The sequence below is a fragment of the Lathyrus oleraceus genome, chromosome 6 (genome assembly GCF_024323335.1).
Source record: "Lathyrus oleraceus cultivar Zhongwan6 chromosome 6, CAAS_Psat_ZW6_1.0, whole genome shotgun sequence".
Lineage (NCBI taxonomy): Eukaryota > Viridiplantae > Streptophyta > Magnoliopsida > Fabales > Fabaceae > Lathyrus > Lathyrus oleraceus.
The window spans coordinates 406605561-406618921 of NC_066584.1; the positions used below are offsets into that span (position 1 = coordinate 406605561).

The window sequence follows — 13361 nt, forward strand, 5'->3', positions numbered from 1 at the left end:
GGAACATAAATCATCCCCTAGTATAAAATGATTCCATCATTGGATAAAGAAAAATTAGAATCTTCTAATTATGACTACAACACAGTATCATGAGCTTGTACTTGTCTAATTTGAAATCAGAGGTCACTGTAAATTTCTAAGTTACTCGACCGTACGCCATCGTCTAGTCAAGTGATGTTCAAACCTAAGTCTATAAAATCTTTATAAAGATTCATGATATGCATTAGCAGTTAAGATTGGTGCAAAAACTTCCTGCTAAGTGCATCAACCCCTACATTTGCCTTGCCAAGATGGTACTTCAGTTTAGAGGGATCAATTGACACACCTCCTTGGAGATAAGAATGCAATAACCTAAATTGGCCTTAAAACAATTAGAGAAGCACATTTGATTACAAGAAAAAATGAAATAAAAAATACCTAGGTCTGAGTGAGTTCAACATAATAGTGTCAGTGAATAAATGAATGATGATCAGAGGTGAAATTGGAACATAATATAAATTTTGAGGCTTGTTGCACTTACAGAGACACAACACTCTGTTTCAGCAAGAGATGATACTCATGATAAAACATTGCGGAAAATTGAAACCACATACGAGTAAAAAAAATTAATAACGTCTAAAGATGTATAATTAATTTGTTAATGTATTATCTTTCTGTAATTAAAGTTATTTTTGTAAAGAAAGGTCAATTTTAGAATTTCAATATAAGAAGAATGATATGTCGTGGATGTTGAAATTTCTCGTATTTATTATTTGTTATAATGAATTAACAATGAAAAAGAGAATATTTTGTATAATAAATACATAATTTAAAATGAATATATTTTTTTAGAGAGAATGGTGGTTGGGTATTGTTACTAACAATTAGAAAATTTTGAGTATAATATTAGAATAAGCATAAGATAAGATAAGGAGTCAGTTCAAAATAACTTTTTTTATACGTGTTAGACAAAAAGAGGCGTTTTAAAATAAATTTTCCTTGTGGGTCCTTTTTTACTTTAGAAAATAATTGGGGCCTAAAGTTATATCCTTGGTGGCTTGGGCTGACCATGAAATAGCATCTAACATTTTTTGGCCCAATCCTATTTTACCTAACCCTAAATCAACGCAGCTCTCTGGTTACACATATATAAAGAAGAAGACGCCTCATTTCTTTCTTTATTGTTACCTCTTTCACCATATTTCTACTTCTTTTTCTTCTTCATATTAGTTATTTTTCTTCACTTACATTCATGAGTTTCTAATGCCTCTGTGGATCGATCAATGATTGTTCATGCGATTCACTAGTAAGTTTTAAATCAAATATTATTCTCTAGTTTTGCTGGTTTAATCTATCTGTAGCAGATTTAATACCATATCTCTATTTGATAACTTGATCAATTTAATTATGTTCAATATTATGTCGAACTACTTTGATCGTAAGTTTTGTTATTCTTTTATAGCATTAGAAAAGAAAAAAGATGAAGATGTTGTTGTGAAAATAATCATAAATCTCAAAAATCAAATTGATGAAGCATAAAAAGGTATGTTTTAATACTACATCATCAGTTTGTTTTTTTAGTCCTATATATCTCTTTCCAGCTTATATTTAGTTTCACATATTTAGTTAGTTTAATCAAATGTTATATCTCTATCTATATTGTCTTTTTGATGATTTATTATGTGAAGTTTGAAAGAAGAAAATATCCTATTGGTTAGATGTGTAAAATATGTGATTTAAAAGATGTTAATTGTCTCTTATTCTTAGTGCGTAATTTGTAGCATAGAGCAAGTGAATTTGTTAATCTTAAATATCAATGGAAAGTTAATTATGTCTGAATATATAAGAAATTTCAAACATTAATTGCTTCAATGTTTCATAGTTCATGTCTAGTTCAGATATAAGAAGGTGATTTATTCTATTTAATTTAATTTATTTTTTATTTGATCAATTATTTTGTTCTTTCATTTTCAAAATGATCAATTATAGAGTATTGCAAAAATAATATTAAAGTCTCTATTGTGGTTGCAAACTGTAATCTAAGACTATGGTTTATCGGTTTCCTACCATTTAGGTAGAATGTGTACTAAATATTACTTTGGATTTCTGCATGTTTCTACAAATGTTAGTCATTAGAATAATTTTGTGTCGTCATGAAATTTTTTAGTTAGTTAGGATTTTTATCCAAAGTCTATACGATCTACCATAAGATTTAATCAACATTTTTGTGGCTTACCAAACGAGAGAAGGAGTGAGGATACTCCAACAAAACACTTATCACCAGAGAAAGAAAAGTCGCTTAAAAAATCAAGATGAAAAATAAAACACTCTATCGATAATTACTTTATAGTCTTTTTCTCATGATCTAAATTTGGTCTATTATATATAGGTTACTTGGTTAGAACACATACCAGTGGACTTTAAAAGAAAAACTAACACTTACTTCAAAATAATAGTTATTAAAATTATGGATTTAATTAAAGCTAAAAGATGACATTTATGAATGAAATTAATCTATCTGAGAAGAATTTCAACTTCTGCTACAAATTATAAGATTACTAGATTGGATTATATATATATATATATATATATATATATATATATATATATATATATATATATATATATATATATATATATATATATATATATATATATATATCCCTAAAAATATATTTACAAGAGGATGCAATCTCACTTCAAAAAATATCATGGTTCAAGATTTGTTGGCTTCCCCTAACACATTTTCATTTAGGTCATCCACCAATTACATAGCTACTCGAGTTTTATTAATTTTCCAATCTATTTTCACAATCAATACTGAAAATATCATAAAATTAATAAAACTGCTATGCTGGTGTCAATGGACGATGACCTGATAACAGAAACAAAAATGTGATAGAGGTAACCTAATAGATCTTGAACCATACCATCTCATATGGGGAAGATTAAATCCATGTGTAACTATATATTTAGAATATATCATTCAATGTGATACTCTTAGCATTTGGAGTTGAAGAAATTGAAGGTTCATAGATAAATTATTTCAAGGTAAAACCCATCTTTTAACTCTATATCCATCATTTTCAACAATTGTTTTTTCTTAAAGAAAGTGTTGGTTTTTGTCTTATCATCCACTTGTATGTGTTACAACCAAACTATCTACATATAATATACCAAAGTTAGAGCACAAGAGAATAACTATGGAATACTTATGGTTAGATTTTCTATTTTTCATCTAGATTATTTTTGCGACCTTTCTTTTTCTGCTGATGGGTTTTTTAGTATTCTCTCTTCTACTCACATTTTGCAAGAAAAAAATGTATATTAGATCTTATAGTAGATCACACAACCTTTTGGTCAAAATCCTTAGTCACTAAATTTTTTTATGACGAAGCAACATTATTATAATGATCTTTGTTTCTAGCAACTTGCAGAGAAATCAAAAGTAGCATTCACCAAACTTCTTCTATCTAAACTTCTTCTATCTAAATGGTAGGAAACCAGTGAAATATAGTTTAATATGCAACCTCCAGCCGCAGGGGCAGATGCAAAAATGTTTTTTGGACAGTATCTACGACAACATTTAGACGATAATTACTATCTAATTTAAAATTGCATGTGCTACTTCAAAAGAAACATCAACATACAATTTTGGCCATATTCATTTAGCTCTTCTGGTCCAAAGTTAAAATTTGAAAATCCTAAATATCATTCTTCTTCGAATGTCATTAAAAATATTATATTTAACATGTCTCTTAACTTTCAATCAGTATTCATGGTGTAACATGTTGAAAAAGTGACTCCAAAAAAAAGGAGGTGAATTGTGGTGGTTTGAAAATTGATGTCCAATTAAAAATTCTTTGATAAATAACTTTTTAAAACAATTTTATAAAACAAATAAATGATAAGCATTTCAATAAGTAAAGAAACAAAAATAAGAACAAATAAATGAAATAAAAAGAGATAAGGGTTGAGAGAATTGCATCAGGATTTGCATCTTAATGTTATTCATGATATGGAGATTTTGAATAATTAGATGTCTAAAGATGCCGCAGACAGTAAGCATAAGACTCATGTTTATTAATAAGAAACACCTTTTATAAAAGTGACTTCTAAGACAACAAAGAAAAACATGTCGGAGGGTTTCAATTACATAACTCAATTTTCTAATCTTATATTGATTCGATTAGAGAATGAGATTCAGGGGGATTTATGGCACAATTTTACTAGAAATTCTGAAAAGGGAATTTGATAATTAGATTCTAAGTCAATTAGCATTTGGGGACTCAAGTGTGATTTTTTTTTTAATTTCAAGGCCTCTGAAAAGTCCCAAATTGGTTTCTTATGCAACAAACCACTCGTGTAAGTAAGTTAAATCTTCCTAGAACCAATGTGATGAAATTAGGCCTAATCTTCCTTAAGGAATAAATTAATATCAATGTATGGAATCATGTATTATAGAATTCCAGTAGTTGATTGGTTGAGAATCAAAGTTATTAATGACTAAGGAACTTGAACGTTGTAAGGAAGGATAATATCCAAAAAAAAATGGAATAAGATGTAATGGTAAAGTGAAATTAAAACCAATAAGGATTAAGGATAATTTTTGTTAAAATTAATACTAGTAAAACTTAATTGATATGATTAGTATATGCATGTTAAAATATTTGTTTACAAATATTATGCTAAGTACGACGAGGAAAACCTAGTTGTTAGGTTAACCAATATAAAGGTGAGTCCTGAGTACTTAAATAAGATGAGAATAGGGATTTCATGAGAAAACATTAGACAATTTAAAGGGTCTAGGGTAAAGGAAAATCCTAGATGTTTGTGTACCAAAGATCAAACTTGAATTGCTCTTACATTCATAATAGGACAATCCTAGGTATGAAATTAAATCCTATGTCAATAAGGAACTTTATTATCTAATACTTTATTTTTCTAGAATATTATGAAGGACTTTATTACCTAATATTAAATACTTAAAAGAATTGAGTCGAATTACAATGTAAATAAGTTCATGTATTACAATACTGACAAGATATAAAAAAAATTAGTGTGCAACTGAATATAATTCATTTTTTAATATTAATAATCTAAATATAAAATGCTTTGAAATCAATTCTTCAAGAGTAGAATTTTAAACTCGCAGTGAGCTCCACGATTTATCTGAATCAAACAAATAATAGTGGGGGTGAGATCTACTTATCTCACTGAGTTTCATACTAAACCATATGTCGTTAGTGCATTCTTATAACCAATAAGATGACCTAATCATAACTGAAATATTAACTGATATCATATGAATAATAATCATTTTCCCTATTCATTTTCCTACTCTTGACTTTAGATAGAATTAACAGCATATTAGTAATACATACAAGAATTGTTTTCAACTCAAGGGTGCACCACACAATCATATTGATTCTTTTTTAATACTCAAGGACACTCTAGGTAAGTTATTTCATAGGCTTGATCACCCAGTTAATATTAAATGTAGATCAACCTGGAGAATATGACTCACAATCATTCATAATAAATTTTAATTCCCAACCCTGGATACCCTGCCAAACAATTGCAGCAATAGGACATAATAGGAAAAGTGTAAGGTGTGCTTCCTCAGGCCCCAAGCAAAGAGGACACATAAGATTGTGTTGTCTCGTCAACACGCTATGCTTCACAAGCTTGTCCCTCATTTGGAGCATGTTCATAAGCAATCTCCAATAAAAAAACTTGAATGTTATTGGGGACATTAGCGATCCATAACAACTTAAAGGCATTAATCTTATCTTCTTCCAAATGAGAGCTAACAAGTTCAATACCTACCAATCTAGCATATATCAATTTTGAAGACAATCCTATAGCACCTCGCCACCAAACAAATGATTCTACTGATTCTAGATTAGGATTCACACTCATAATAATATTACCAAGCTCCTACTAAGTGCTACCAACAATAACAGTACTCAAACCTTCAATGAAACCAAAATTCCATTCCCATATTCAATTAATCCACGGGCATGATGCATCCACCATGAGCCTAGTAACCTGAGCAAATTCAAAGAGGTATGGAAACAAAAGCTTCAGAGGAAATGCCCCACACCAGCTATCATTCCAAAATTCTATGTCTGAACCATTCCCCAATTTACAAGATACACTATTTCCAAACTAACTAGCATCTTCCCCCCTTTTCCAACGGAAAGCCTAAGATCACACCACCAAATTGAGTATTTTCTACAGTTTACACTCCATTAATGATCGAGAATCATAACTTTAATGTCTCAATATTTAAATTCTAACAAAGAGTACCACACTGAACTGGAATCTGAAAGAATTCTCCAAACTTATTTACTTAGTAGTGTTGTATTGAATAATTCATAGATTTTAATTCCTAGACCCCTTCTAACTTTGATTTGAAAATAGATGTTAATTTAAAGTTTGTTGAGTGATTCTACCCATAACTGTTCATTTCGGTATAATTGTTTCTAGAAATGCAATTAATTTTATATTTTTGTGCATCTAGTAAAAAAAGAAGTTTTGAAAATGACCTTAATGGTATACTGTATGGGATTTTGGACTAATTATAGCGAATAATTAAGTTAATTAGGGTACATATGCCTAACAGTCTTTCCCATAAACTAATAGTATGAAATTGCATATTGTTGGCCAACATTTTGCTTGGAGAAACCTGGCTCCTATTATTTTCTTTTATGGTTAGTTAGGTGGCATTTAGCATGGATCAATGATTTTTTTGCCCACCATAAAGAAATGATGTTTTTAACCATTAATATATTATTATTATTTATATTCAACAATTCAGATTTGTCACCTGCAACTTATTGATGACTTTTTGATGTTGATTGCTTTACAATAATTTGAAATGATATAATATTATATTTAATTTTTTGGACTATTGCATTATACATTGGGACTTTTTTATTTTATTCCATTGCATTGGTTAAAATTTTGTCATTTCATTGGCCCAATAAAAAACTTGGACTTCCATTTCACTACTTAAGTTTAATTTCATTTCTCTACATAATTTTTCAGTTTTTCATTTCGTTGAGATTAATTTTTCTGTTCCAAGATGATTTTATTTTTCAGTTTGCAGAAATTTTGAGTTCCTATTCCATGGTTGAGCAAAAATTAGAATCAATACTTCTAAGGTTTCATTCCATTAATCTTTATGCAACTTCGGGATTGATACCTAGAATAATGGAATTGAACTTTAGAAGTATGGATTTTGGAGCCTTAGAAGTATGAATTTCTTACCTATACACAATTTCATCAGTTATCTCTATGTTCCTATCCATGTAACTGATCTTTGGAATAAACAACAATGGCAGTTACACTGTTTTAAAGGCTTTGCCGTATATATTAGAGAAGACATATCAAACGTGTGAAGTCATTTTAATTTTTTTTTCATCTTTATTTATATTTTGACCAGTCATATCAGTTATATGTTATAGTAACCATGTCACTGGTTATGTGTTTGGAAACTCAGTTGGCCACTGTGATTGTGATATTTTACGATCTTTTTGAGGTTTCTGAAAGTTAGATGTGGTTATTAGGAGGTTTCATTATGTCTTGATTGGTTGTGCGGTGGAAAGAATCAATTATCATATTTTGATAGAATTATCTTTTATAAAATAGATTTTGATAGAATCAGTTCTTTTTGGTTGCTTAATGGAAATTTCCATTAGACTAGTTTATGTAAAAATGTGTAAACTCAACTGAAATTGGCGGGAATAGTGGAACTGTCATTGCTGTTTAAGTTACCGACCTTCAACTCAACCCATACTAAAGTAGTATTTGTATTAAATTTATGATGAAAATATAAAATTATTAAAATTTATTAAAAAATCTACTACTTTTTCACATTATGACTTGTGATTTCTAATACCTCTAATAATTACTCCAACTACATAAATTAGGATCAATCAAATCACCATCACGTCTACTATTAAATTGGAGTTGATAGGTCAAGTCATTATAAACCACATGATCACCATTATCAGAGTACTATACAACTTCACACTTTCCAGTAATTTAAACAACTCGATTTCTAAATAACCATATTAGTACATATGAAAAACACACTTTCCAATTGTTTAAACACCTCAATTATAATTTTTATAAATATCCATACCACCCATTCAAAATTCTAATTAGGTCCGACTTCACATTTTATATTAATACATAAAATATTTAATTGAAATAAATTGACCAAATGGCTTAAAAGTATTGGAATATATAGTGTTACTAGTTGAAATATTTAAATTACAAATGTATTGAAATGTTTTAAATTGGTTTTGAAAAAAATAGTGGAATATTTTTTTCTTCAAATGTGATGGGAACAAATTGTCTCCCATGAAGTGGAAATGCTGTGAGATCACTACTACAAAAATATCTTTGGTAATATTATTTTACCACGGCCATTGAGTCTACCGTTGTAATATTTCAAATTGGAAGCACCTGATTTTTATTTTATTTTATTAGAAGATATTTTATTACGGTTGTGTGAAACAACCATGGTGATAAATTAAGTGTTACAAGGTTCGACTTCCAGCAGCAACATTTTTTCATTTTTCTTAATAAAAAAACACGTGCCCCTTAAATTCATAAGTTAAACAAATATTGAAAAATGTTTAACTACGGTTCTATTTTCCACTGTGGTAACATGTTCTATATTTCACTATGGTTGTTCTTATCAACCATGGTGGAAGGCTTTATTGTTAATTAAAACAAAACAAATTATTCATTTCCTTCATAACATGCCCTAAGAGAACGAAACAACGGCGATATCGAACTCTTCATCTTCACCATTTTCATTCATTTGGAACGAAAATTTTCACCATCTTCATTTTGAGTTCACCATCTTCTTCAGTCGATCTCTTCCTCCTCTTCGAAGTATGATACGTTACTTTTCATGAATAATGTTCATTGCTTTTATTCCTTTTTTGTTTATTGTATATAGTGTTACTTTTCATGGCTGATTTTCATTGATTTCATTGCGATTTTGAAAATCTGTCAACCCCGTCAGAACAATACAGTCACAATGGACATATATTTCAGTGTTCATATTATTCTTGGTTCATAGCTCATTGCATCTTTTGTTGTTAAATATTATATTGTTGTAATGGATATGCGTATGTTTTAGGTTTAGTGTTATATTATTGTTATGAATTTGCTTTAGGTTTGAATATGCTATGGGTTTAGGTTTTGGTGTGCCATTCACATTATTCTTTTGATATATATATTTAAGAATTTATTATGGATCATAGTTGGATGAAAGCTGATAGATTATGTCTGGTATATGAGAAATGAGTTCTTGAATTCCTTGAATATACTGAACAATATCTTCTCGAAAATGATGGTATCTTTTATTGTCCTTGTGTTATTTGAGGGAATGTCAATAAAGGTACAAAAGAAGAAACATTCCACAACATATATTGTGATGGTATGTGTCAAAGTTATAATATATGGACTTGGTTTGGTGAAGTGGATAAAAAGTTAAACATGGCGTCACAAATTCACGAAGTTGATGAAGGTGAAGATATGGATGATCGACTAGAAGATATGTTTCGTGATATTGGAGAATATTCTTTTAGGAAATCCCATATTTATGACACTTTATGTAGTGATAAGGAAACCCCTTTATATAAGGGGTGCAAAAGTTTTATATGATTGTCTGTAGTGTTAAAATTGTTTAATCTGAAGGGAAAAAATGGGCGGTCTGATAAAAGTTTTATGGAATTTCTTGATTTCCTGTAACAAATGCTACCAGAAGATAACAATTTGTCGGATCGTTGTTATGATGCCAAGAAGATATTGTGTCCAATGGGTTTGGAGTATATCAAAATACATACATGCCCTAATGATTGAATATTATACAAGAAAGAATATGAAAATCTGGATCAATGTCCGGAATATGGTGTGTCACATTACAAGTTGAAAGACAACAATGATGATGATGATGACAATGCTAGTAGAAAGTGTTCTCCTACTAAAGTGTTATGGTATTTGCTAATAACTTCAAGATTCAAGAGAGTTTTTGCTAATGCTAATAATGCAAAGAAAATTAGATGACATGCAGATGAAAGAAAATATGATAGAAACATTCTCGATGTAGCTGATTCTTTGCAATGGAAGAAAATTGATTCGTTGTTTAGATATTTTTGCATTGAGCCAAGAAACCTTAGGCTTAGGCTTACCACCGATGGAATGAACCCCTTTAGTAATCTAACTACTAATCATTCTTCGTGGCCTGTACTTCTCAATATTTACAACCTATCTCCTTGGTTTTGCATGAAGCATGCAATGTTAATTTGCACAATCAATGACTTTGTTGCATATGGTAATTTGGATAAATATAGTGTCAAAGGACATAAATCGTATCCTATATGTGAATCTAATACATGTTATCACCAACTTGAGTTGGGAAAAAAGATTGTTTACCTTGGGCATGAGAAATTTCTAAACCCCAATCATCCTAATTGTAGATTGCATAAGACTTTTAATGGAGAGCATGAGTTTGATATGTATCATAAACCTTTAACCAGGGATGAAGTGCATCCGAGACAATTAAATGGTTGTCGTACATGCCAAAATTTAATGTGATAACTTGGACTACATACGACATTGGTCATTTTTCCTTTAATACAAAATCAAAAGATGATCGTAGTACAATGCAAAATAGTGGGGTTATGGTTGTGACCAAATCCATGTATTTCTCTAGTTCAAAAGATAAGAATCCTATATTGGCATCTAGAGCATTCTATGGTGTCAAAGTGCCTTTATTTTCAAAGTTCCTTTATTTAAATGCATGTGGATTCCCAATAATAATGATGTACAAACTGATGACTTAGGATTCACCCGGGTTGCCTTTGGCAAGACAACTTATATGACTGAATCATTCATCATGGCTTCCCAAGCAAAACAAGTTTTCTATGAGAATGACCTTTCAGGAATATCAGAGAGATGGTTGATTGTTCTCCAAGGAAAATACATTCCTCGTATTGATGAAAGTTTTGATATTCCTTCCACTCCTTCTTACAGAAAACATGTGCCTACCTCATATGATGAAGTTTATAGAGATGATGTGCATGCTATTCGTAACGATCATAAGGAAGCCATATAGGAAAGTTAACAAGTAAGTATATTATTCTATTCATAATTTATTCTAAGTTAGAATTTCTAAGTTTATTTATTATCAAGTATGATTATTTGAAATTATATGTGTATAAAGTAAGACACCAAGAGATAAGAAACTAAAACACTAAGATACAATTATTTGATGTAATGATGTGTAAATTTTATGTTGTTTTGAATTAGGAATATATTATACAATTAATGAATACCCAAGTTACAGTGAAGTTATCCATGTACATAGTTGATCAATGTATATCAAGTACAATAAGGCAAAGTTTATCAATTGTATCTCTGCATATGGAAATTGTTATCAATTGTATTAATAGGTTTTTATTAATGGCAAACTATAGGCTAGGATTTAAATTCATATATCCTTATATCCATATTTAGTTTATACAGTACATGTATATCACATGAAATCATGTATATATGTAAAGCGAATCACATGAAACAAAGACAACATTCTGATACAACAATTATTCCTCCTTTACTATATATTGATTTGTTTCTATAATTTATATGGTATCAGTATTTTTTTCTTGGTTAATATCCATCACTTTTCTTCTTTTCTTCTTTTCTTCTTTTCTTCTTCGTCGACACCTTTGTTTTCATTTGCCACCATGTCTACTATCCCAAACCCAACAATTCATGTTCCTTCTTCTGAAGATCCTCCCATCACTGATCACTCCTTAATAACCTCAAACACAGATCCTTGTGTTATTCACCATTCAAATAATCCTTCAATTGTCCTTGTTACCCCTTTACTTACTGGTGATAAATATGGTTAACGGAGTCGTGCAGTAACAATGGCACATCGTGCCAAAAATAAATTAAGTTTTGTTGAATGGTCACTTACCAATCCGAAGAAGAAAGAAGACATTCCTAAATGGCAATGTTGCAACGATCTGGTTGCAAGTTGGATTCTTAACTCGGTTTCAACCGAGATTTGTCCCAGCATTTTGTACGCTGAAACTGCAGCACAAATCTGGTTTGATCTAAAAGATTGATTATCTCAATCAAATTCCCCTACAATATATCAATTGAAACAAACAATTTCCGCCCTCAAACAAGAAGGCATGCCTATCTCTCTTTATTTCACTCTACTCAAAAATATTTGGGATTAACTCAATTTTATTTCTTCTGTCAATCCTTGTATCTATGGTAATGCTAAAAGCATTCTTGATCAGGAGAATCAAGATCGTGCCATGGAATTCCTTTAAATAGTTCATGACAATATTTTGGCTGCCCGCAGTCAAATTCTTCTTATGGATCCATTTTCATCAATTCAGCGTATCTATAATCTAGTTCGTCAGGAAGAAAAACAACAAGAGATCAATTTTCGCCCTCTCCCGGCTGAAGAATCAGTTGCACTTCATACCTCTAAAATTCCATATAGCACTTAAGGAAAACGCCAGTGTCCTTACTGTGAACATTGCGATAAGCATGGTCACACTATTGCTACTTGCTATCAGATTCACGGATTCCCAAATAAGACACAAAAGAAATCATAATCATCATTATCCTCTTCTGCTAATCAGCGCACAATATCAAAAACTGCTATCTCTCTTAGCTAAAGAAGAGACTGTGGGACCATCAGTGAACTTGGCAGGTACAACCTTTACTTGTATTCCTTTTTCATGGATTATTGATTCAGGTGCTTCAAACCACATTTGTACATCTCTTTCTTTATTTTCTTCATATTCTCCAGTTCATACTATATCTTTGTTCAACTGCCTGATGGGTCTCAAGTGCTTGTGAAACACATAGGCACTATTAATTATTCACCATCACTTACACTTACGAATGTTTTCCATATTCCGACTTTCAAATATAATCTATTCTATATCTCACAATTAAAAAAATCAATAAATTATGATGCAATTTCCTCATCTTCTGTTTGCATTTTTCAGGACCGGGCAACGAAGAAGATGATTGGTCAGGGTAGTACTTAGAATGGACTCTTCTATCTAAATGATTCATCGATATCAAATAAACATGACAAAGATCACTATTGCCTTATTCATCCATCAAGCTCTTTTTTTCAGTTCTAAGAATTGTACTAAGTTTGACCTATGGCATTCACGCCTAGGTCATCCATTGTTGTCTCGTTTTAATTTCATTGTTAAAAATTCAATATAATATTAAAGCAAATAAAGACTTTATTTGTGAAATTTGTCTGCGTGCGAAATAATCACGTTTACCTTTTTCCTTAAGAACTACTTATTCAT

At 30.3% G+C, this 13361-nt stretch overlaps 1 long non-coding RNA gene across 1 annotated transcript; it reads left to right on the forward strand.

Annotated features, from left to right (window-relative positions):
* Positions 1-1156: 1156 nt before the first annotated feature.
* On the forward strand, positions 1157-7580 carry LOC127097992 (uncharacterized). The gene is made up of 3 exons (XR_007793250.1): positions 1157-1285; positions 1442-1522; positions 7087-7580. It is a non-coding gene; the product is annotated as an uncharacterized LOC127097992 (long non-coding RNA).
* Positions 7581-13361: the final 5781 nt, after the last annotated feature.